Below are 22,366 nucleotides of genomic sequence, written 5' to 3'. Positions count from 1 at the left end.
AGACGGAGTTTCGCTCTTGTTACCCAGGCTGGAGTGCAATGGCGCGATCTCAGCTCACCGCAACCTCCGCCTCCTGGGTTCAAGCAATTCTCCTGCCTCAGCCTCCTGAGTAGCTGGGATTACAGGCACACGCCACCATGCCCAGCTAATTTTTTGTATTTTTAGTAGAGACGGGGTTTCACCATGTTGACCAGGATGGTCTCGATCTCTCGACCTCGTGATCCACCCGCCTTGGCCTCCCAAAGTGCTGAGATTACAGGCTTGAGCCACCGCGCCCGGCCAATAATATAATTGTTTCTAACTCCAGTCACACCTCTGTGATAATGGAAGAAAAATGGATGTGAGATTAGCAGACACCCATTGGTCATTGATTTTAATTTCATCCTTTGAATTTGAATTTAAAATCCAACACCACCAACACTAAGAAAACAGCCATGAATAAAAACAACCCCCCCACAAGACATTGTTTCCTCTTAGGAACACAGCAGACTGTTTGGCTTCCTGGATCTTCTCTGTCCCCCACCCTGGGAGAGCTTGCAGAGGAACCAAAAGGTGACAAAGGAAAGAAGTGACGATGCAGTCCCTGGCTAGGAGAGCTGGTGGCAGGGCGGTGTTCTGGGGGAGAAAGGAAAGGGGTCCCTGAGGGTCGCGCCAGCTCCGACCTTACTGAGGAAGGCCTCAGCGAACCAGGCAATGGTGCAATGGGGCAATGCTGGGAGCCTCAGTCTCTCTCTTATGAAAAGAGACTGAACACCTGATCCGTGAGTTCTTTCAGCCTCCATGCCCTCTGATCCAGGATTATCTGAATTCTCTCGCAAGGGCTACAATTCACAAAGCAAGCATGTACTGAATGTGTACTGTGTGCCAGGCACCAAGCAAACTCGTAGATACAAGGATGAACACAAGCTTCTACCTGCAAACCAGAGAGCAAAAGCGTCCTGCATACAGGAGCAGCAGCGAGCAGGAAGAGGAAGCACAGCACCTCCTTGCGGGAGAGGACCGCATCACTTTTAATGTGGCCGTGTTTCTCCCGCTCTTTTACTTAGTACCCTTTCTGGACCTCCACACACACACACACACACACACACACACGAAGCTGAGGGGCCTGTGTTGGGGGGCAGAATGCCTGCGGACTCTGTGTCGTTGATGCACGGACACCACAGGCAGAACCCGTGACTTCGCCCTTTTCACACATTCGATGCACATCGATCCTGGTCCTGCGGTGCGACGACGCTGTGGAGGGCACAAGGGCTGGCAGTGGGGGAAGGGTTTCTCTTTCTCTTCTTTCTCCTCTCTTTCCTTCCTTCTTTCTTTTCTTCCCTCTCTCGCTTTCTTTCCCGGAGTTCAGTGCTGCGATCTCAGCTCACTGCAGCCTCGACCAGTTCAGGCGCAGAAGATTCTCCCACCTCAGCCTCCCCAGCAGGACCACAGGTGCGTGCGCCACCACGCCAGGCTAATTTTCTGTTTTTGTAGAGATGGGGTTTCGCCATGCTGCCCTGGCTGGTCTCGAACTGCTGGGCTCCAGCGATCCTGCTGGGATTACAAACGTGCGCCACCGCGCTCCCGTGCCGAGTCATTTCTGAGCTTCCTTACAGCTCTTTAGGAACAAATGATGGCCACATCGTTGACAGTTACTGGGATTAAGAGCGGAATAAAGCCACATGTTTGTTGCCGGGGGGAGAAACGCTGCCTGCGATCCGCGCGAGTGTGTTAGCCCCGGCTCCCGGGTGAACGCGGGCCCGGTGCGCGGCCGGGGTGCAGCCGGGGTGATGGATGGCGGCGGGGCCCGCGCCTGGCAGGCCTTATTGATGAGGTGCGCGCTGACGGCCGCAGCGGAACCGCAGGCGGCGGGAGGCGAGCGCGCGGCGGCGGGCGGTGCAGACTCGGCGGCGCTCGGGGTCAGACCCCGGCCGGTCGCCCCCGCCTCTGCCGGGCCTGGCGCCCGCTTTGCCGGCTCCGCTTCCTCCCCTCGGCCGCCTCGCTTCCCGCCCCCCGCCCGTCCGCGCCCTCGTGTGGGTCCCGGCGCCGGCTCCCCCTCCCGGCCTCCGGGACTCCTGGCGGGGCGGCCCCGCACCCCACGCCCCCAGCTCCCACCCGCAGCGGAGGGAGGCGCAGAGGCCACGCGCCCCCAGGAGGCGGTTCCCGCCCCAGCGCAGGTGCGGCGCGCCAAAGGATCGGATTCAATCCGGATCCGCGTGAACATAGTTTCACGGGAATTATTCACGCTGTGCACGGGAGGAGAATTCAGGACCCCGTCACATTCTATTAGGGTTCATTCGCATTCTATAGTGATGGGTAAGATAGGTAGAGAAATCAACGGAAGTACACCTGGGTGTAAGGACGGCTAGGTCTTGCGTGCTGTTTTTGTATATTTCTAATTTTCTCATGGTGCAAGTGCCCTTTTATCACAGTGAACGCACTGTCGTGGCTGTGCTTGAAAAGGTGTGATGGGCTCACTCTCCACTATGGGCTCAGTTTCCCCCGGTTCCACCTTCCTCCCTCGGGTTGTTGTCTCATCATCATTCTTCCCCCGACTTTGAGAAAGAAGCCAGCTCCTGCCTGCCTCACCTGTCACCTGCCCTTTCTACGAAAAGCCCCCGGAGCCACCTTCTCTGTTGGTGACACAAACAGAGAAGATCACCTGCAAAGCACTCTCCGTGAATGAGAATTAAAGGAGAAAGTCAACGCTGGAAACAATATGGAGCATTTTATGATCCAGAGTGGTTTTTATTTGTTTTGTTTTTCTTTTCTTCTTCCTTTCTTGAGTTGAGAGCTAGCCCTGGCCAGGGAAAGGTCCTAAATTCTTCCTTAGAGATGCCCTAAGAACTGGGAAACAGGTAGTCTCTTCTCTGGGGCGCCACAGGAAAAGGAGGGAGGGACCCCAGGTTGCTGTGACCTGAGTGTCATTGTAGAGCAAAGCTTAGGCCTTGAGGATCTGGGTCCAGTTGAGGCTGGAGGGAGATCCTTGGTCTGGGAGTCAGGATTCCTGGGTTCTAATCCCACCACTGCCACCAGAGGAGCACCCTGCCCACAGGTGAGTCACTTAACTTTCTAAGCCTTAGTTTCCTGTCTGTAAAATGAAGAGACGGTACTCATCTGTCTCCTAGGTTCCTTCCTATCCCAACATTTTGTGACTTTAAGCTCCCCAAATCCAGACAACATGGAGAAACTCCATCTCTAATAAAAATACAAAAACATAGCCGATGTGATGGCCCATGCCTGTGGTCCCAGCTAGCAGGGCCACTGAAGTGGGAGGATCACCTGAGCCTGAGAGGTCAAGGCTGCAGTGAGCCATGATGGCACCACTGCACTCCAGCCTGGGCAAGAGTGAGGCCCTATCTCCAATAAAAGGTGGGAACACCGGGTCCCCAAGTCTGAACTCAATCTTAGCCATTGATAATGAATATGTTCAGTGAGGAACTCAAAATGTGAGGCCCATTTGAATATGCAAAGGAAAAGGATTGGATTGCAGATGAAAACTGGGATCCACTGACTAGGCAAACATTTATTGCGTAACACAGGGCATTGCTATAGGCCAAGGCACAGTGCCAAGTATGCTGCATCGATTGACTATCCACACACTCATCCACACAATCACTCTGTTTCCTCCATTTTACAGATGAAGAAAGTAAGGCACAAACTATTAAGCAACTTGCCCAGCTCAATAGGCGGTGGAGCCAAGACTTAAATTTAAATAGGTAGGTTGAGTTTAAAACTCAAAAACTGCCAGGCGCGGTGGCTCAAGCCTGTAATCCTAGCACTTTGGGAGGCCGAGGTGGGTGGATCACGAGGTCGAGAGATCGAGACCATCCTGGTCAACATGGTGAAACCCCGTCTCTACTAAAAATACAAAAAATTAGCTGGGCATGGTGGCACGTGCCTATAATCCCAGCTACTCAGGAGGCTGAGGCAAGAGAATTGCTTGAACTCAGGAGGCAGAGGTTGCGGTGAGCCGAGATCGCGCCATTGACTCCAGCCTGGGTAACAAGAGTGAAACTCCGTCTCAAAAAAAAAACAAAAAACAAAAAACAAAAACAAAAACAAAAAAAAACTCAAAAACTGCTCCTCTGGGCAAGACATTGGTACTGTGAAGGGTATCTTCTTACATAACCTTTTTTTTTTTTTTTTTTTTTTTTTAAAGAGAGACAGGGTGTTTCTCTTTTACACAGGTTGGAGTGCAGTAGTGCGATCATAGTTCACCAGAGCCTCAAATTCCTGGACTCAAGCGATCCTCCCACCTCGGCCTCTGGAGTAAGGGGGAGTACAGGTGTGCACCATCACACCTGGCTATTTTGTTTGTCTATTTTTGTAAAGACAGAGTCTTGCTATATTGACCAGGCTGGTCTGGAACTCCTGGCTGGAGTGACCCTCCCACCGCCCTCCCACCTTGGCCTCTGGAATTGCTGGGATTACAGGCCTGAGCCAGAGCCACCACGCCTGGTCAGCTTTTAAATATATATACATATATATTTAACTTCCATCCTTATTCTAGAATCAGTCTCTTTCCCCTTCTGGTTCTATAGCCTTTGCCATATTGCATTTTAGTTTAATCTCTCTACACATCTGCTTCTCTGTATACCTCTCTCCCCCAACTTTTAGTTTTTTGAAGGCAGAAATCTTAAGTTTGACATCTTTGTAATTTCCAGCTTCTAATATATAGTAGACATTTTTTTAGAGTTTGCTGAATTGAATTTTGTCCATTTTGTCCTAATGCACTGTGAATCCCCATCCTTGATGACTGAAGATTGGCGTCAGGGCTGTGGCTGAGACGCAGGCGCCATGGTCTCTTCCACTGTGTGCAAACACAGAGGCTCACGTGCAGAAGATGCCACTTGACGCCTCATCAGTACCTTCGTCCTCCATTGGTGGGTGATTATGGCCCCACGTACCTTTGGCCCATTCATTAGTCCTGAGACAGCCTCTCTGTGACGCTGATGTGGAGCCCTGGAGTTGCAAGGGACCCAAGGGATTCTGGTCCAAGCCACCCATTTTGCAGAAGAGGCAATTAGTACCCAGAAAGGACTACAGAGCCCCAGGCCTATGTAGCGGCACAGCCAGGACAAGGTTCCCTGGGACCCTGGTCATACTCTGTTCTTTCATTTCAACATGCTGCTATAGGAACTGATATCTCCCCTGTATACATTGAATCCCAAGGCCAAACTTCCTTCACCCTGATGTAATCACTAGGGTGAGAGGATCAGAGATAAGACAGCCCTGGGCGCTGGGACAGAGCCTACAAGTCTGGCAACCTGGTTAGAGCTGCTGCCCACGCCCTTTGCAGGTGCTGCAAACAGTGATCCTGGCTCAGCCAGGGGTGGGGGTGAGTGGGGGCTTGACGATGAGGTAAAGGGAGGTCATTGACATTCAAAGCCACAGTCATCCCATGCCCTACTTAAACTGGAGATGAAACGAGCCAAAATGGGCACAAGGCGCATATTACTTCTCTAACTGAATCTCTTCCCAATGACCTTGTGGACTCAGCCTTCAAAATAAAGAAAAGAAAGTAGCCAAGTGTGTGGGGGAATAATGGGTGGGTCCTTGTTCTGATTCTCATTGTTTATTGGGGTGATCCAATGTCCTGGATGCCTGAAACAGGCCATGTGCATGCTGCAGTTTGGGTAATCATCAGTAATATACACATTTATCTGCCATTTCACATAAATTATATGGTCATTCTAGTGTAAGTCACTTGAATTTGCTGAGCCTCAGTTTCCCACTATCCCAAGTAAAGGATTTTGAGTAAATGTCTTCCCATTTCTTTTTACACTGGAACATGCTTCGGTTTTATGGATGCCAGAAACGAGTGGTTACTGGTCTGAAGAAACAGGCCCCCTCCCTGGGGAGGGAGTGAATTGACCCATGTGAGGCTCCAGAAGGCATCTCACTGCTTCTTGTCTGGGCAGCTAAGAGCAAAGTCACTTATTGGATTTGTTGCTGCTTTATTATCGACATTGAACTTTGGGTCTAGGTCCACCACTGGAAGACTGGAAGCGATAAAAATACGAGGTAAACCGACCTTTCCGAATAACACATGGGAATTCATTGGCCCTCACCTCCTGAATAAGTCATCTATTGATTTTATTCATTTTCTGCAAACATTCCAAATATTATACCTGCTATTGCCCCCACTGGCCCCTCATCCATCTCTCCACCAGTTTGTGCTTCAGGGGATTTGAAGATTAGGTTCTTTTTTTCTTTCTTTTTTCTTTCTTTTTTTTTTTTTTGAGACGGAGTTTCGCTCTCGTTACCCAGGCTGGACTGCAATGGCGCGATCTCGGCTCACCGCAACCTCCGCCTCCTGGGTTCAGGCAATTCTCCTGCCTCAGCCTCCTGAGTAGCTGGGATCACAGGCACGCGCCACCACGCCCAGCTAATTTTTTGTATTTTCAGTAGAGACGAGGTTTCACCATGTTGCCCAGGATGGTCTCGATCTCTCGACCTCGTGATCCACCCGCCTCGGCCTCCCAAAGTGCGGGGATTACAGGCGTGAGCCACCGCGCCCGGCCCGGAGATTAGGTTCTTAATCGGGGCCATCAATTCTTTGTGTTATTCTCTGCCTGTGAATTTTCCTAACTCTATTCGCATGGTAAAGATGTCACTGGGGAGAAGGTTGAGGCAAGACCACCTCCTCAATGTGCTCCTAGATGTGGCTCCTCGAGTCATACCAGGCAGTCTTCCCATTCCCTCTGTACCCATGCACACATTCCCCTGACACTCACTGACTCTGGGCATCATGTAAAGTCCATGTGCGTGTGTGCGTGTGTGTATGTGTGTATGTGTGTGTGTGTGTGTGTGTGTGTGTGCAGTTTATTTTGTCACCTCATTAAGTTTAAAAGCTTCTTGATGGCTGGAATATCATTTAATAATTGTATAATCTACAGTGATCTTCACAGAGTAGGCACCCAATACATAGTCAAAAGAATGAATTAATAATTAAATATGTCTGAAGATCAGATGCAGAGCTCTGCATAAGAAATGTGCCTATTTGTGAAATGCAAATAATTTTCCCCCAAATTATTCTTTTTCACATTTCAGGAGACCTCAGGCATAGACGCATTATGAACGTGTAGCTTTGAAAACCAATTTGTTTTCACCGTTTTGGTCTCACGTGTGTGTGGGGCTCTTGAACTGCTATTTGCTTCACTTTGTAACTTGCACCTTGGAGAGGCTGGATGATAAATGAGAGATGAATAATTCCTTATTGCTACTTATCTGCCAAATCTATAAACTGGTGTCAGCATTTACTCAGTAGGGTTTAAGCTGTGCCTGCTATACTTATTAACCCGCTAAAAATAAGCCATAAAAATGGGCTTGGTAGAAGGTACTTTTAACTAATTTTTAAAAATTGCATTGGTCATTTTCCACGAACTCATGGAGTGACCTTTGGCAGGCAAATCACTTAACCTCGTTGGGCCACACCTGCAAACACAGGGGCAGGGCTTGGTGAGACCCAGGAGCCTTGTAGCTCTGTCACTCTGGTTTTCAGATGAGCGCGGAACCACAGTAACCCCGTCAGAGCCTTTACGTATCAGTTCACGTAGGTAATCTCACGTATCCACGGCATTTCTTTGGAGGCTGAGGGAGGCAGCACTCGGTAGTAAGAACAAGGCATTTTGAGTTTAATTCTGTTACTTATTAGTACTGTGACCTTTGGCTTTACCGTATCTCTGAGTCTCAATTTTCTCATCTATAAAAATGGCGGAAATTCTCTAATAATACACCGATTACCCCAGAGGGTTGCTGTGATGTTCAAATGTGATGTATATGACAGCACTTTGCTAAACCACAAATATTATTCATTGCCCCCAACTTACAGATGAGGGCACAGAGCGCTGCTTGATGAAGAACTTTGTAGCAGGGCTGAGAGGAGGATTGCTTGACTGCCCTCAGTGGAAATTGTTACAAAATTATACGAAGATGAGGCACCTAGGACACTTCTCTGGGACGGGGGGTGGAGGGTGGTCTACGGATGCCTAATAAACACCTGCCTGAGGAGCCATTTCTGGGACTCCTAAATGGTACAGTGATAAGAAAAGCAGTCAATGACACACCCACCAACCCCAGAACTCCTAGCTGGCAGAGAACCGAAGCATTTTTCAAAGACAAGGGAAATCTGTTCCCTCCCAGCTCTGTCCTGATCACTGCTCGCCCCCTGGCTTTGTCCTCTCCACATCGAGAACAAAGAAGTCTGCTCAGGCTTTGGAGTTGATCCCATTCCTAGAAAAGGGGCAGATAAGACAACTGCAGCTGAGGGTTTTGTTTGTAGGGAATTAAGTCAACAAAGGTGTCTGGAACTCACCCCTGCAAGAATCAATCTTCCAGAAAGTTCCTACCACTCTGTTTGTGCAGTGTGGGGGCTGGAAAATGACCTGAAGATGGCTATGGTGCCTGTCTGGGCCCTGCTTGCCTTGTAGATGAAGGGAGAGACGTGAGCTTAGGAAGAGCTGCCTCCAGCCTACAGAAGATTCTGTGGTTTGCAAAACTTCTACTCATACTCCATTATCAACAACCACCCACCCAGCCAACCAATAAAGACCAACCTCAGAGTTTTTTTTTTAAGTGTAGAACTTAGAGAAAGAAAATACCATTATTAAACAGTAGTTTAAGTTTGCATTTCATACTGTATTCAGAATGCAATTCATTTGTTAAATGTTTATTTGCTAATTAATAAAAGTGAAATTGGTCTTTACCTGGATGTTAACTTTTGTCTTCTGTGGACTGAGATGTGCTACATTAAGAAAAAACAAAAACAAAAACAAACAAACAAACAAACAAACAAAACCCCAGCACAAGATCTTCTGAATCAGGTCTCCTAAGGGTATGGTGGGATTTCATTTCTACTTCCTTTCGTGACCACTCTCCTCCAGCCCCATCCCACACCCTGCTTGTAAAGTAGGAAGAAGGCAACCGTAGCCTCTGTGATCTGCTACGGGCTTCTCTACGAGAGCAGACGACGTCAGTTTCAAACCCAGCACCTGACATTTGTTAAGAGCTGTCTTCTTATTCCTTGGGTCTGCATGCCCGTCCTTCGCTCCTGCTCTCTGCGGCCTTCCTTTCCAAACACCTGGTTTCTTGGCCACCACCAAAGGTCTTAGACTTTCCTCCCCACCAAGTCTCCTCCTTTTCTCCCTCCCTGGGGTCTGAATAATCAGCTTCTATTTGCAGCTGGCCCCCTGCACCTGGCCTCATATCCCACCACAGCCTCCCGCCGGAAAAGGGAGTCGTCGAAGAGAGAAAAGTTACAAGAACGTAGACGATTATTTTCAATTTCAGAAACACTCAAGGTTGCAAGTGAAATTCTGAGACAATTTGGACCTGAAGACGTTTTCTAAATGGGGAAGGAGAATCTCTTCCTCATGGAAAAATCACTCCCACCAACTGTCAACATCTCTAGCCTCCAATCAGGAGTCCAGGCCTGTTTTTGGAGTTTTGAGTCCATTGAGTTGGGGACCCTAAAACTGAATTCTCTGGAACAAATGCTTTGCTATGAAAGCTCAACATTCATAAACATCTCAGGAAGCTGGACGAATCCTGACACGTCTTGGATCTGGCCAATCTTCCCCACCTCTCTCAAAATATTTCTTTTTTCTACTTTCAAATGAACACGAGTTTGTCACAGTCCAGTTGGAAATACAGAAAAGTGTAACAGGGAAAACCAAATCCATCCTTAGCCACATTAGGCAGAAATAATTGGAAATGTTAATCTTCTCTTTCTTGATTGTGGTAGAAGTGTTTCACAATCTACTTTTTATTTTTTACGCATCGGGACTTTTCATGTCATTGCATGTCTTAGGAAAACATAATTTAATGATAGTGTAATGATTTAGTAGAGTTCATGTAAGTAAACTCTTCTTGTTTAGAGTTTAGGTTATTTTCTATTTTTTACCCCAATGAATAATGTTTGGTGCATCCTTGCCAAAATGTAAATTTTTCGAAGTAAAGCCTCTTGTAAGCCTCTGATTATTTCCTGAGGGTAAATTTCTATTACCAGAAAAAGTGGGTCAAATAATATGACCACTTTTTGGATTTTGTATGTCTATTGCCAAATCACTTTTCAGAAAGGTTGTACCCATAATTTCCACAACCACCACCAGCAGCAGTCAATTTTGGTAAGCTAAATAAAAAATATATTTATCAGTGTGTCAGATAAATTTCTACCTCTTATTAATTTCTGAAGAGTTTTGAAGTAATAGGTTAAGAAACAAAACACACGAAGCCAAACAAAAACAAGGGAAACAGTGTCCAGCTGAACACATGATCATCTCAGGGGTTAGGGCATTCTGTCTGTCCTCCAAGGTTTATAAGGATTTTAAATCATAAGAAACTGAAACACAGAAATGTGAAGTAATTGGACCAAGAAAACACAGCCAGTGAGTAGCAGACATGGAATTCAAATCACATCATTCTAATGCTGGAGTCTAAACTCTTACACGGACCTAGGACAAGGTACATTTAGGATCTCATGGGACCCCAAAAGGTTCCAGAACATTCTTTTCAATGAGTTTATGGTTCAGAAGTCGGCTTTTGTGAGCAGGAACTACAGGGAGAAATTTTATCTTTGAAAAAGATGTCATCTTCAACTTTTGAGAAGCACATTCCTGCATCTTATTTTTAGACTATGCTAGAAATAGAAGTGAAATAACTGGCTCAAGGTCACCCAGCTTGCAGGTGGTTGTGTGGGAACTGGAATCCAGGCTCCGGCAATTCTTTGGCTACTGCCTGTAGAGTTTTCTCTCACCTGGCAGCAAATATCCACCATAGCAACGGAGGAAGGTCAGGTTGACTAAGGCCCGCAGCCTCTTAAAGTTTCAGGGGGTTTAGTATCCAGCAACGCAGGGAGCTCCATCTCCAGGGAAAAGCTGGTGGGAGTGCGGCTGGCCAGTGAAGGCTGAGGACGTGGGTTGCCCGTGGGCAGTGGAACCCTTACTCTAGGCGTGGGCAGGCTAAGACCGTTTTCTCCCAAGGAAATTCTGTCCCGTTCACCTGCCACTTTCAAATGGGAAGCCCACCCGGGAGCTGCAGTTTCCTGAGCTGGTGGAGAGGACAGGTAGGGGCCTGGCCCCGGGCATTGTGGGAAGGGATTCCTGCACTGAATGGAAGGCTGGACTAGATAACCCTTGGGGCCTTTCCAACGCCAAACGTCTCTGATTTGTGTGGCTTGGGGGAAAGAAGTGAGCAGTCACGGGACTGAAATAGTTGATTTAGGGTCCCGCCCCAGTCGCCGGCTTAGTCCTCATCTTGGGCAAATAATTTAACCTGTCAGTACAAGGCATAATGCCTGGCGCAGAGGAAAGCTCGGTAAATGTTTGCTGAATGAACGAATGAAAGAATGGGCGGACGGGTTTAGTCTCCCTAGTCTCAAGGAATACTGGTGAAAGTTGGAATCGAACCGCGCCCCTTGATGGGTGAGTTTGAATGAGACAATGTAAAAAGCACATTGAACTTCTTAAAAGAAAAAAAAAAAATCCCCCCAACCCAAAGGGATTCTGTTTCTTCCTAACACTCATAATGGGTAGAATTACAATTGACCGGCATCAGCAAGCATAATACCACTGGTGAGTTTTGATTTCACACACAAGTCTCTGATTAATGAATCCCCCCTCTCACCCATTGCCCAGCTATGTGCCTCCCAGGGCCGGGTGGAGCACGCCAGCCCAGTCACTCCGTCCTCCCCAGCCCCGGATAAATGCCGAGGTCTAATGGATTGTTCCTGCTGCTGTCCAGATTAGATAGCGAGCCCCTCCATTATCTCGGCTGGAGCAAACCCCAGTGGCCACCACACCAAGAGCTTTCCAAAGCAACCCAGCGGGAAGGCTGGCGAAACCTAGGTAGTAAGAGAGACCAGAGAGCTGGAGAGAAAGGCCGACGCTCCGAGGCTGTTTCAATCTCCCAGAACTTTCTCTGAACCCAAAGTCTTGTCCCCACACCCATAGCAGTTAACAAAGCAGGTCCCCGTGGTAGAAAATAGCTACTACCTACTGAATTCTCAGGAGTAGTTCTGAGAGGGTAACTGTTAGATTCTGTGTCAACCTTTGAGAAGTGAGGACTATAGGACCACACCCCGTCCCCACATCACCACCACCAAGGGGTGTTTTTGCTCAAAGGGGACTGCTACTTCTGACCAGTAGGATAGTAACTTTCCTAATTTTTTTTTCCCTGCAATTATTGCAGAAGAGACGCAGCTGACTTTCACACCTTCCTTCTGAATTGCTCATGATCAAGATTCACCTGTTAATAATTTTGTTGCTTTAAGAAAAATTTTGTTAGAATTTTTTTTTTTTTTTGAGACAGTCTTGCTCTGTCACCCAAGCTGGGGTGCAATGGTACGATCTCAGCTCACTGCAACCTCTGCCTCCCATATTCAAGCTATTCTGCTGCCTCAGCCTCCCGAGTAGGTGAGATTACAGGCTTGAGCCACCACAACCAGCTAATTTTTTGTATTTTTAGGATCTTTCACCATGTTGGCCAGGCTGGTCTTGAACTCCTGACCTCAGGTGATCTGCCTGCCTCAGCCTCCCAAAGTGCTAGGATTACAGGCCTGAGTCACCCCCAGGGCCCAGAATTTTTTTTTAAGTGTTAAAATTTTCTTTAAGTTTCTTGAAGGGGAGAAAGCCTCTTATGAGCAAAATCTTGTCTCTGTTTTGTTGGTAATGAAAAGCATCTACTATCTATGAGCACTATTCTGTGAAATAAAATTCTCATGGATGATCTAACAACAAATTCTACATAAAACAAACAATAAGCACTAGAAATCATTATTTATCTACAAGGAAAGACTAATTGTTCTATCATTATTATGATAGAACTACTGTGATCTAACAGAAAGCAAATAAAATCTTAGCTAGTGAACAAGGAAAAGTTATCTATTTCTACCGTATCAGTTTCCTGTTAAGCCTTTAGTTAGTGGAAAGCTACAAATAAACGACGTGGCAAGAGAAATCATCCGACTCCGTTTTAAACGATTCTACATTTAAGAAATTCTGCATCACGTTTCTCAGTGAATCAATCTTGTCAGGCACTACCTAGTGCTTGGAAATTATTTTTAGTGTGCCATGATTTAGAGGTAAAAATTTAAAGGCAAATAAAATCGCAACTGTGCAGTTTAATATCCAGAAATTAAAATAATTCATAGACAAGACGCTTTCTGATTCATCGAATAAAACATCCTTATCGAGTAACTCGTGTGTGCAAACCGGACATCAGAATGAATAAAAATGAATTTATTATGAGGGGCAGGACCTCAGGTCAGGGTGGGAAAAGACCCAGCCAGACGCGGAGGACCAAATCTGAAAGCGCAGGGTATGTCTGGGAAAACCCGTAGTCCCTAAATCAGCCGGGTCTGCCCAAGAACAGCGGGAAAGAAAACAGGCAGGGAAGGAGGGAAGAAGAACTGACGTTCTGGACAAAGAACAAGTAAGCGGGGAGATTTTAATTAAGAAAAAAAAAAAAGGAAACTTTGCAACAGAATTAAGGAGAAGGGACAGAGAGAAAGGGGAAGAAAAAAGTCAAGGGGAAGATGAGAAACGTTAACAAGACAATAGTAAACGAATAAAGAAAATCCGTTAAGAACAGCGGGTGGGGTGAAAGAGGGAGAAATTATATATTACAGCAGCAGCCGTTCCCAACAGGGACCGATCCCTTCGACCACCGCGAGCGTTGCACCCCGCGCGGGGACCTGGTCCTGGATCTGGGTGTCGGTGCGGGGATCGCAGCTTCGGACCCAAGTTGAGCTAGGCGTGGTCCTGGAAGGGTCTGCCAGGAGTTTTTGTGAGATCGAGGGGTACGAGTGCCGGGAATTTGTTGGGTTGGGGCGCAGGTCGAGAAGTGCTGAAGACAGTGGTCTTCCCCGGAGGAACCTCAGCGTGCCGAGGCCTGGGAATCCAGTCACTCCCGGACAAGCCCTGTCTCCAAGCATCCCGCGCGGCCCAGGGCCTGAGACTAACACCCGAAGGTTCTTCGCACGGAACGGAGCTGGAGATTCCCTGGGCTCGGATTTCGGGGTCACGAACCCTGCGAGCCTGGGGTCCACCCATGCCCCTCAATGTCCCTCCAAACCGGGCTACAGAGGAAGGCATTGGATCTGTGCTTTGCAGGCTGGGGTACGGGACGCGGGGGTCTCTCCGCAGGGGGATATTGAGATGCCAGCAGCCTAACCTGGGGGACATAGTGACCATTTCGATGAAACACCTACTGTGATCCTTGGCCTCTTTAAGGATCTCACACAGGTGGTCGCAACTGAGAAGAAATGGATCAGGGGCTTCGCTCCGTGTCTCTCGTCGGGGCGAGCAGAGTAGGGGCCGGTGAGCGCCTCGCCCCGGAGAGGGGTGCGCACAAGCCAGGCTCTCCCGGCCGCCCCAGGTATCCTTGCGCAGCGGCGGGAGGACTCTGCGCTCCCCGATGGGGTCTCCAGAGCAAAGGGCGACCTGAGACAAGTTCTCAGCAGCGTCGGGCCTGGCCAGAGGTCACGAGACTGACCGCAGCTCCGACCCTGCTGGCCGCGGCCTGGGCTTCCTGGCCCACCAGCCTGCGACCCCGAAGAACGTGGGCGTGACACCCGTCCGAAATGACCTGGCTTTTGTGGCGTCAGATAGGTCGAAATGCATCCAAAGCAATCCGGCTTCAGCCTTGCCAGGAACTGAGAGGCGATGAGAGGGAGCTCGTCCGCCTCGTGGGCTGAACGCGGGAAAGTGGGAATGAATCCGAGGGCCCAGGTTAGTTACTTGCAAAGATCAGGGGGCTCCAGGGCGCGCTGTGGCGCCTGTTGGTGGGGATCCTCCGATCCTCGTGCTGCTAAAGGACCCCCCTCTACTGGCACTGCCTCGTCCCCCGTCTGCCCGCTCTAGCTTTGCACCAAAGGTTCAGCTGGTGGTCGGGACATTCCGGACGTTAAGCGGCCTGGGAGCGGCCTAGGCGGGAGCAGCGTTATTTACAGAGGCGCATTCTGTTTGCCCGCGGGCTGCGCGCTCCGAATGGGAGTCTCTCTCCGGAGGACCTTGTCCGTCGGGAAGTCATTTTGCCACCCTGGCAGGAGGAGACCCCGGCGCCGTGACTTTGAGCCGATTAACTTGTCCCAATCTTTCTTTCTTCTCATCAAGCGGGAAGTGCGAGAAACAAAACCCCAGTGCAGGAAAGACTTTGTAAACTATTCTGCCGCACACAACAGGGATTAAAATTAAAGATCAATTAACTATACTGTTACCATCTTCCTAATTTTCCCCACTTGGGGACGCTTCTCTGCCTATTGGGAGTGTCTCTGAGGCTTGTTGCGTTTTCAGTATTCGGGGGTGTCCATCTCTCTCCCCATCCCAACCTCGCCGCTGTACAAATGTCACTTTCCGTTCGCTTTTCCCAACAGCGCCAGGCCAGGTCTCTTTGGCCAGGACCCGGCCCGCTCTGGGCTCGCCGGGATACTTTTAAGACCGCGGGTGCTCGGCTGCCCTGCGGTCAGGCAGGCGGGGCCGGGGGGCCCAGGCCGCGGGACCAACTCCTCTCCCCGGCTGGGCGCCCCGCAAGCGGCCCAGGGCTGGGCCCGAGTGTGGACCCCAGCAGTCCCCGGGTCCTTTCCATTCCGCCGCCAGCCTGAGCGGGTTCCACTCTCCTCCTCTCCCGGCCCTGGGCAGGAGCCTGACGCCGCCTGGTTTATTGACCTTAGATCGGCTTCGGGGCTTTATCAGACCCGGCGGGGGCGTCCCGCGGCGCACCCCCCCGTCCACCTCCAGTCTTGAGTCCCCTTTAAGCTTCTTCTAGAAACTTCCCCTTCTTCCCCCGTCCCTGAGTCTGAAAACCTGCGGAAAAATCGCCCGGATTCGTGTGACCGTGGAGATCCGAGGCAGGGCCTTCAGGGCCACGGACATTCTCCTGTATTGCACTTTGATCTAGATAATTCAGGTGAAAGTGGCCTCCCTCCCAATTATTCGGATAATTTCCTCGAATCTCCACTTCGTGCAGTGTTTAGACATTTGGAGATTGATGGCTTGAATTTAACCCTAAAACCTCTCCTCTTCTCTGCTCCAAGATCTAAAATATCTCTGAACTTTACACATGCAAACTATAATTTTCTGTCCTATAAATCACTTGGCAAATATAACAAGGCATTAGAAAGCTATTTGAAACTAATATTTTATTAGGCTTGAGAATAGAACAGGGATAAAGCGTAATTTATAAACACGTCCTCAATACTAAGCACACAAAATTGTCTTTAAGCCTCCCCCCTCAATCGAACTCAGGGATGCAAAATCACTTTCAGAGACAAATTCTTAGAGGAAAAAGAAATTTGTAGTGATGATTATATCACTAAAAAAAAAAAAAAAAAAAAAAAAAACTCTAAAAAAAAAACTTCATAAAGTGGGACTTTCAAGTATCCTTTACTCTAGACTGATTTATCAAAATAAAACCAGCAGAAACAAAACATTTACTAGCACTACAAACAGTACAACTACTGCCACGACTACTTAAAAAACCGACCCAATTTTGTGATGATGGATCACAGGATTCTAGCAACCTTACATAATCCGGCTTTCCCTCAATTCAGATTGGCACATCCCCGATTTTCCCTGCTAAAACCCTTTCAATTTCCCTTGAATTTGGACAACGTACAGAAGAGCCAGAATATCAGCCCTGGGAAAACATTAGCAAGGGTGAGGAAGCCAGAGAGTTGGGCAGGGGAAGATAAGGAATGCAGATGCGTGTTAAGTTTTGTGACAGCTTTTCGATTCGCCCCCTAGAAGCCGGCGGGACTGCTGAAGATGGGAAAATAGTCAAAGGGAACAATTTTCTGTTCTCTGCTTGGCAAAGCTAATATTTGTAGTAGGTACCCCAGGACTGAGAGGCTTTGCACTCAATCCTGCCCAATTCCAGAAGAGCACTTGCTGGGTCCTCCTGAGGCTCCAGAGTGAACAAATGCCATTGTCTGCTTCCAGCCTGCGAGCATGTGGAGGAGGCCCAGAAACCTGGTAGCTTTCAGCTCTCAGAGCCTTGATTATGACACCGACCCGTGCCTTCTCAAAACTACACTCCTCAGAGCTGTCTCTCCAAAGGTCTCCCCCCAACCCCGTTGAACTCCTGAATGCAAAATCACTTCCAGAGACAAATTCTTAGAAGAAAAAGGAAAGTTGTGGCAAGGATTATGTCTCTAAAAATGAACTCTGTAAAAAAACAACAAGTTCATAAAGTGCAACTTTCAAGGATCCTTTACTCTAGACTGATTTATCAAAATAAGACCAGCAGAAACAAAACATTTGCTAGGACTGCAAATACTTAAACAACTCCTGCTACTATTTTTTTTTTTTTTTGACTCAGCTTTTTTTTCAGCTACAAATCAGATTCAAGGCTCATTTGCCCAGACTTTGGCTTTATAAGAAGCAGAGGTGAGTTGGACTTGTACGCGAAAGCCACGGAAAACATAGCCACCAAGCTCTGCAAAGCACGCAGTGGGCCTGGGGAGAAAAACACAGTCACTGCCGTTGACCTGCAAGGCCCACCCCCCTCCCATCACAGGTCTGGCTCCAGAATAAACGGAAATTAAACCCTACACCAAGCCTGGCTGACCCTTGATCTGCGAATAGGCAAAGGGAAGTGTCAAGACCCAGTTACTAACTACCCAAGCTCACAGACGGGAAACACCATGGAGACTTTCTGACCCCAAACCAAACTGGGCTGGGTCTCACAGGGGCCGGGAAGGGTATCCCTGACCTTTCCAAGGGTGTTCTGAAGAGGACACTGATGGCCCCCAGGGAGCCCAGGGGACTTGGTGGTGCTGGAGGAAGCAGAGGCCAGGTGGCCTGGGATACCTGGTCCGAGCCCTTTGAGCTCTGCCGTGTATGTATTGATTTAGGTTTCTTCGGACCCACCAGCCGTTCCCCTCCGTTTCTAGTTGTCGGAGTGGGAACGGAATCAGGAAATAGAGAGACTAAAATGCCACCTCATTGTGAGAAGGGGAAACAGAGAAAGAAAGTGGGCCGGAAGCCGGTCTGCGGCCTGCACAGAGCCTCCTCCTTCCTTCCCGAGGCCTCAGAGCCTCCCCACGGCCCGGGCTCCAGCCCCTCGCTGGGGAAGCCTTGCCCTCCCCTCCCCCCTCCCCCTCCCCCTCCCCCCACAGCTGGAGATGGTGAGCACAGAGAGCGCCCCAAGCCTTCCATCCCCCCAGCATCCCAGCCTCCCCCGGCAGCGGGGTCGCCGGGAGGGCCAGGAGGGGACTCACCCGCGGTGGGAGCGGCGTCCCTGCGGCTGCTCACCGCCTGGTGTGAGGCAGGCTCGGCCCAGGGATTCCAGGCTGCTCTCAGGCGGGTGGGAGGGAGACTGTGAGCTGTGTCTCCCAGCTCCCTCTGAGCTCCCAGCTTCCTTCTCAGAATTAGATAACAGGAAAAATAGATAAGAGAAGTGGTTCATTAATTCAACAAGCCCCCCCCCCCTTTTTTTTTTTTTTTGGTATGTGTAAAAGTGGAAGGAAACCCTGGTAGGGAATGGAGTTCTGGCTGGAGATTTTTTCAAAAGTCAATGTTCCTAAGGCTCCAGAGATGCTTCTGGAAGGTCACTCAGAAGGACTCGAGGAACCGTCCAGCCTGGGGAGGAATGCTGAGTTCACCGTGTGCGCTTCCTGCACCCCAAGACTCGCCTCTTGCCTGTAGATGGAGGTGGGAGGAGGCTTTGTGGCACTGGCTTGAGTTGTGTGATTGCCCTCTGACCATGGAAATAATAGTAACCGCAGAGCAACCCCTCCCAGCGTGGCAAGGACAACGCCTTTCCCCAAGCACTGCTGTTACAGCACTTCCGAGCTCTTTACAATAGGGTCAAGCCGGCAGACGCTCCATCGTTAACTCAGACCAGGTAACCGGCTCAGAGAGGTTAGGAACGTGCCTGCTGTCAAGTCACACAGCAAGAAAGAAACGGAACCGGCGCTGAATTTCAAAGGGAAGAAATGCCTGGCTTCTTAGAATTGGAAGAGACCTCAGAATTCCAATCTCCCACTTAAATCAGGAATCCCCTGCGAGGCGATTATCCGTACTCTACTTGAATACCCTTGGTGATGGGGAGCTCATTCTCTGCGTGCCATGGCGTGCAGCTCTGCGGACCACCACGCTATGCTGCTTCCCAAATGACCCAGCATTGCGGGCGCAGGGAGCTGCAGCCGTCATGTGATTTGAGCAACCAGGCAAACATCTCCCTTGACAGGTCTGCTGTGGAATTCCCTGCTCTCCGGCCAGCCGGGGGTGATTTAGGGTGGTTGTCCCTGTTGGGAGTTAAGGCGGTCTGGAGGAAAGGGGGAAACACATGACCTTTCTGTTTTAACATATTTCCCAGTTCAAGGTCTCCTGGGATCCTTACAACAATTGCCGCAAGGTACGGAGAAACCAGACAAGTTAATACGATTTTCCAAGTATAAGCCAGAAGCTGAGCATGGTGGCCTGTAATCCCAGCACTTTGGGAGGCTGAGGCAGGGGGATCACCTGAGGTCAGGAGTTTGAGACCAGCCTGGCCAATGTGGTGGAACCCCGTCTCTATTAAAAACACAAAAATTAGCTGAGTGTCGTGGTGGGTGCCTGTAATCCCAGCTACTCAGTGGGCTGAGGCAGGAGAACCACTTAAACCTGGGAGGCAGAGGTTGCAGTGAGCAGAGATTGAGATCCTGCCACTGCTCTCCAGTCTGGGTGACAGAGTGAGACCCCATCTCAGAACAAACAAACAAACAAATGTAGCCCAGGAACCTGAAACAGAAAAGGTAAGCGAACTGCCAGAAATCAAAGAGTAAACATATGGACATATGGTGGGAACAGAACTAGAGAGGTGAATCAGGCCGGGAAGAGAGAGGAAAAATATGAAGGAAACATGGTTTTTTTTTTCCTTTCCAAGAGTTTTTGGTTATGAATATTTTTGCAAGTGATGAATAAAGTGTCCACTATTGTTATCTGTCTTTAGACTCTTCCCCTGCCAAATGACTGGAAGAAGCTATGCCTCAGGAAGATTTCAGTGTAAAACTCCCTGTGCTGTCGGATCATTAAAATTCCTGACGCATGAGCCCAACAGTACAAGGCACAGATGCGGAGGCCAGGGCCAGGCCTTGTCTCTCCAGGGCCCCGTCAGTTTCACCAGGGAGGAGCCTTGTTCACATGTAGGTTTCCCTTATGGAGTTATTTTATTTTATTTTATTTTTTTGAGACAGAGTTTCGCCCTTGTTACCCAGGCTGGAGTGCAATGGCGTGATCTCGGCTCACCGCAACCTCCGCCTCCTGGGTTCAGGCAATTCTTCTGCCTCAGCCTCCTGAGTAGCTGGGATTACAGGCACGAGCCACCATGCCCAGCTAATTTTTTGTATTTTTAGTAGAGACGGGGTTTCACCATGTTGACCAGGATGGTCTCGATCTCTCGACCTTGTGATCCACCTGCCTCGGCCTCCCAAAGTGCTGGGATTACAGGCTTGAGCCACCGCGCCCGGCTCTGGAGTTATTTTTATTACTTACTATTATTATGGCAAAATACACTTCCTACAAAATTTGTCACTTGGACTGTTTTTTTGTTTTTGCTTTTTGAGATAGAGTTTCGCTCTGGTCGCCCAGGCTGGAGTGCAGTGGCTGGAACTCCACTCACTGCAACCTCTGCCTCTCAGGTTCAAGCAATTCTCCTGCCTCAGCCTCCTGACACTTTAACCATTTTTAAGTGTACAGTTCTGTGGTATTAGGTACGTTCACACTGTTGTACAACACCACTTCCATCTCCAGAAGATTTTCACCTTTCCAAACAGAAACCTTGCACCTATTAGACACCAATTCTCCATTTCCCTCTTTCCCCTAACCTCTGGCAACCCCCATTCTGCTCTCCATCTCTATGAATGTGAGTCCTCTAGGTATCCCTGTAAGTGGAATCATACAGTATTTATTCCTTTGTGACTGGCTTATTTCACTTAGCATCATGTCCTCAAGCTTCATCCATGTGGTAGCATGGGCCAGAATTTCCCTTTTTTTTTTTTAAAGACCAAGTGACTGGTTGAGGGTGATGGTTCATGCCTGTAATCCCAGCACTTTGGGAGGCCGAGGCAGGCACAAGGTCAGGAGTTCAAGACCATCCTGGCCAACACGGTGAAACCCCGTCTCTACTAAAAATACAAAAATTAGCTGGGCGTGGTGGTAGGCGCTGGTAGTCCCAGCTACTCAGGAGGCTGAGGCAAAAGAATCACTGTCTCTGTTCTATCTTCTTTCTTTTTTAATTTTAATTTCTAACCACTATACTAACGAGGACCTGTTCTTTAAACATACACACACATGTATATGAGTGCACGTGCACAACATTTTTATTAGTTTTTCTTATCAGGGTGTTACATATTTATTGCTGAAATTTAAAGTCCTGTATTTTATTTTTTATTTTTAGAGACAGTCTCTCTCTCTTGCCCAGGGTGGAGTGCAGTGGCACAATCATAGCTCACTGAAGCCTTGAACTCCTGGCCTCAAGCAATCCCCCGCCTTGGCCTCCCAAACCACTGAGATTATAGTCGTGAGCCATTGTGTCTTGCTCAAAAGTTCTGCAGAAGGTGGAAAACCACAGTCTTCTGACCGTCTGCCCTTCCCCTTCACCAGCCAGCTCTGCTCTTCCGACTTCCCGTCTGAGGACTGCCCTTTTTCTGAGCTGTTTGACATTAGGCATGTGATTCAGAGACAGTCTCCAGAAATGACATTTCTTCCTCTAGTGTAGCAAATTAATGAACATCTTTAATCCTCAGTTTTCAAATCTGTACAGTGAGTGCAGTGATAATACTTATCTCATAGGGTCCTTGCCAAGGTTAAAATGAGATAACCATATGAGAATCACTTAGTGTGAGGCCTGGTACTAAAAGCAATGAGCTATTACCACTGCTGCTAGTATTTTTATTAACTGTGGGCAAAAGGAGTCTTGCATTCAGCCAGTGACGCTGCTCTAGCCACCTAGACCCACCTGTGTTTACGGCAGAAACCCTGTGGACAGCTGCCTGGTGAGTGTTTGCCGGCTGTGGCTGCTCCAGACCCAGGAGCTCAGGGCTGTGCAGTGCTTAGCAGGCAGCTTCTCCCATCGAGGCGCCAGAACTGCTGGAAAGAGTGTCCCCTTGGGACTAGGAAGCCCTAAGTGATGAACTGCTGGTGGGTGGCCCTTTATTCGCACCTGAGTCTCCAGCAGAGCTAAGTGACCCTGGAGTTCCCTGAAGTTCCCACAGCACGGGTAGAAGTGGGAAGAGTTTGAAAACAAGTGACCTGATGGACCAGGTTCCGACTGGACGCCTCATTTCCACCCTGCAATGAGCTACGCTCTCTGTTCCAGCTGGTTAGGCTTCCACCGTTACAAAATGAGATGTAAATCGCATACCCCACATTTACCCTTTAAAAATGTATGAGTCGGCTGGGTG

At 48.9% G+C, this 22,366-nt stretch overlaps 1 protein-coding gene across 1 annotated transcript in view; it reads right to left on the bottom strand.

Moving 5' to 3' along the window:
• Positions 1 to 18,323, bottom strand: part of GATA4 (GATA binding protein 4) — an 86,198-nt gene extending 67,875 nt beyond the window's left edge. The window contains exon 1 of the mRNA XM_039461123.2: positions 18,200 to 18,323. The gene's annotated coding sequence lies outside the window, so the exon portion shown is untranslated. The remainder of the gene's footprint in view (positions 1 to 18,199) is intronic.
• Positions 18,324 to 22,366: the final 4,043 nt, after the last annotated feature.

This window comes from Saimiri boliviensis, chromosome 13, assembly GCF_048565385.1.
Source record: "Saimiri boliviensis isolate mSaiBol1 chromosome 13, mSaiBol1.pri, whole genome shotgun sequence".
Lineage (NCBI taxonomy): Eukaryota > Metazoa > Chordata > Mammalia > Primates > Cebidae > Saimiri > Saimiri boliviensis.
Note: the sequence above shows the minus strand (reverse complement) of the source record. Positions and strands in the feature narration are given on the sequence as shown.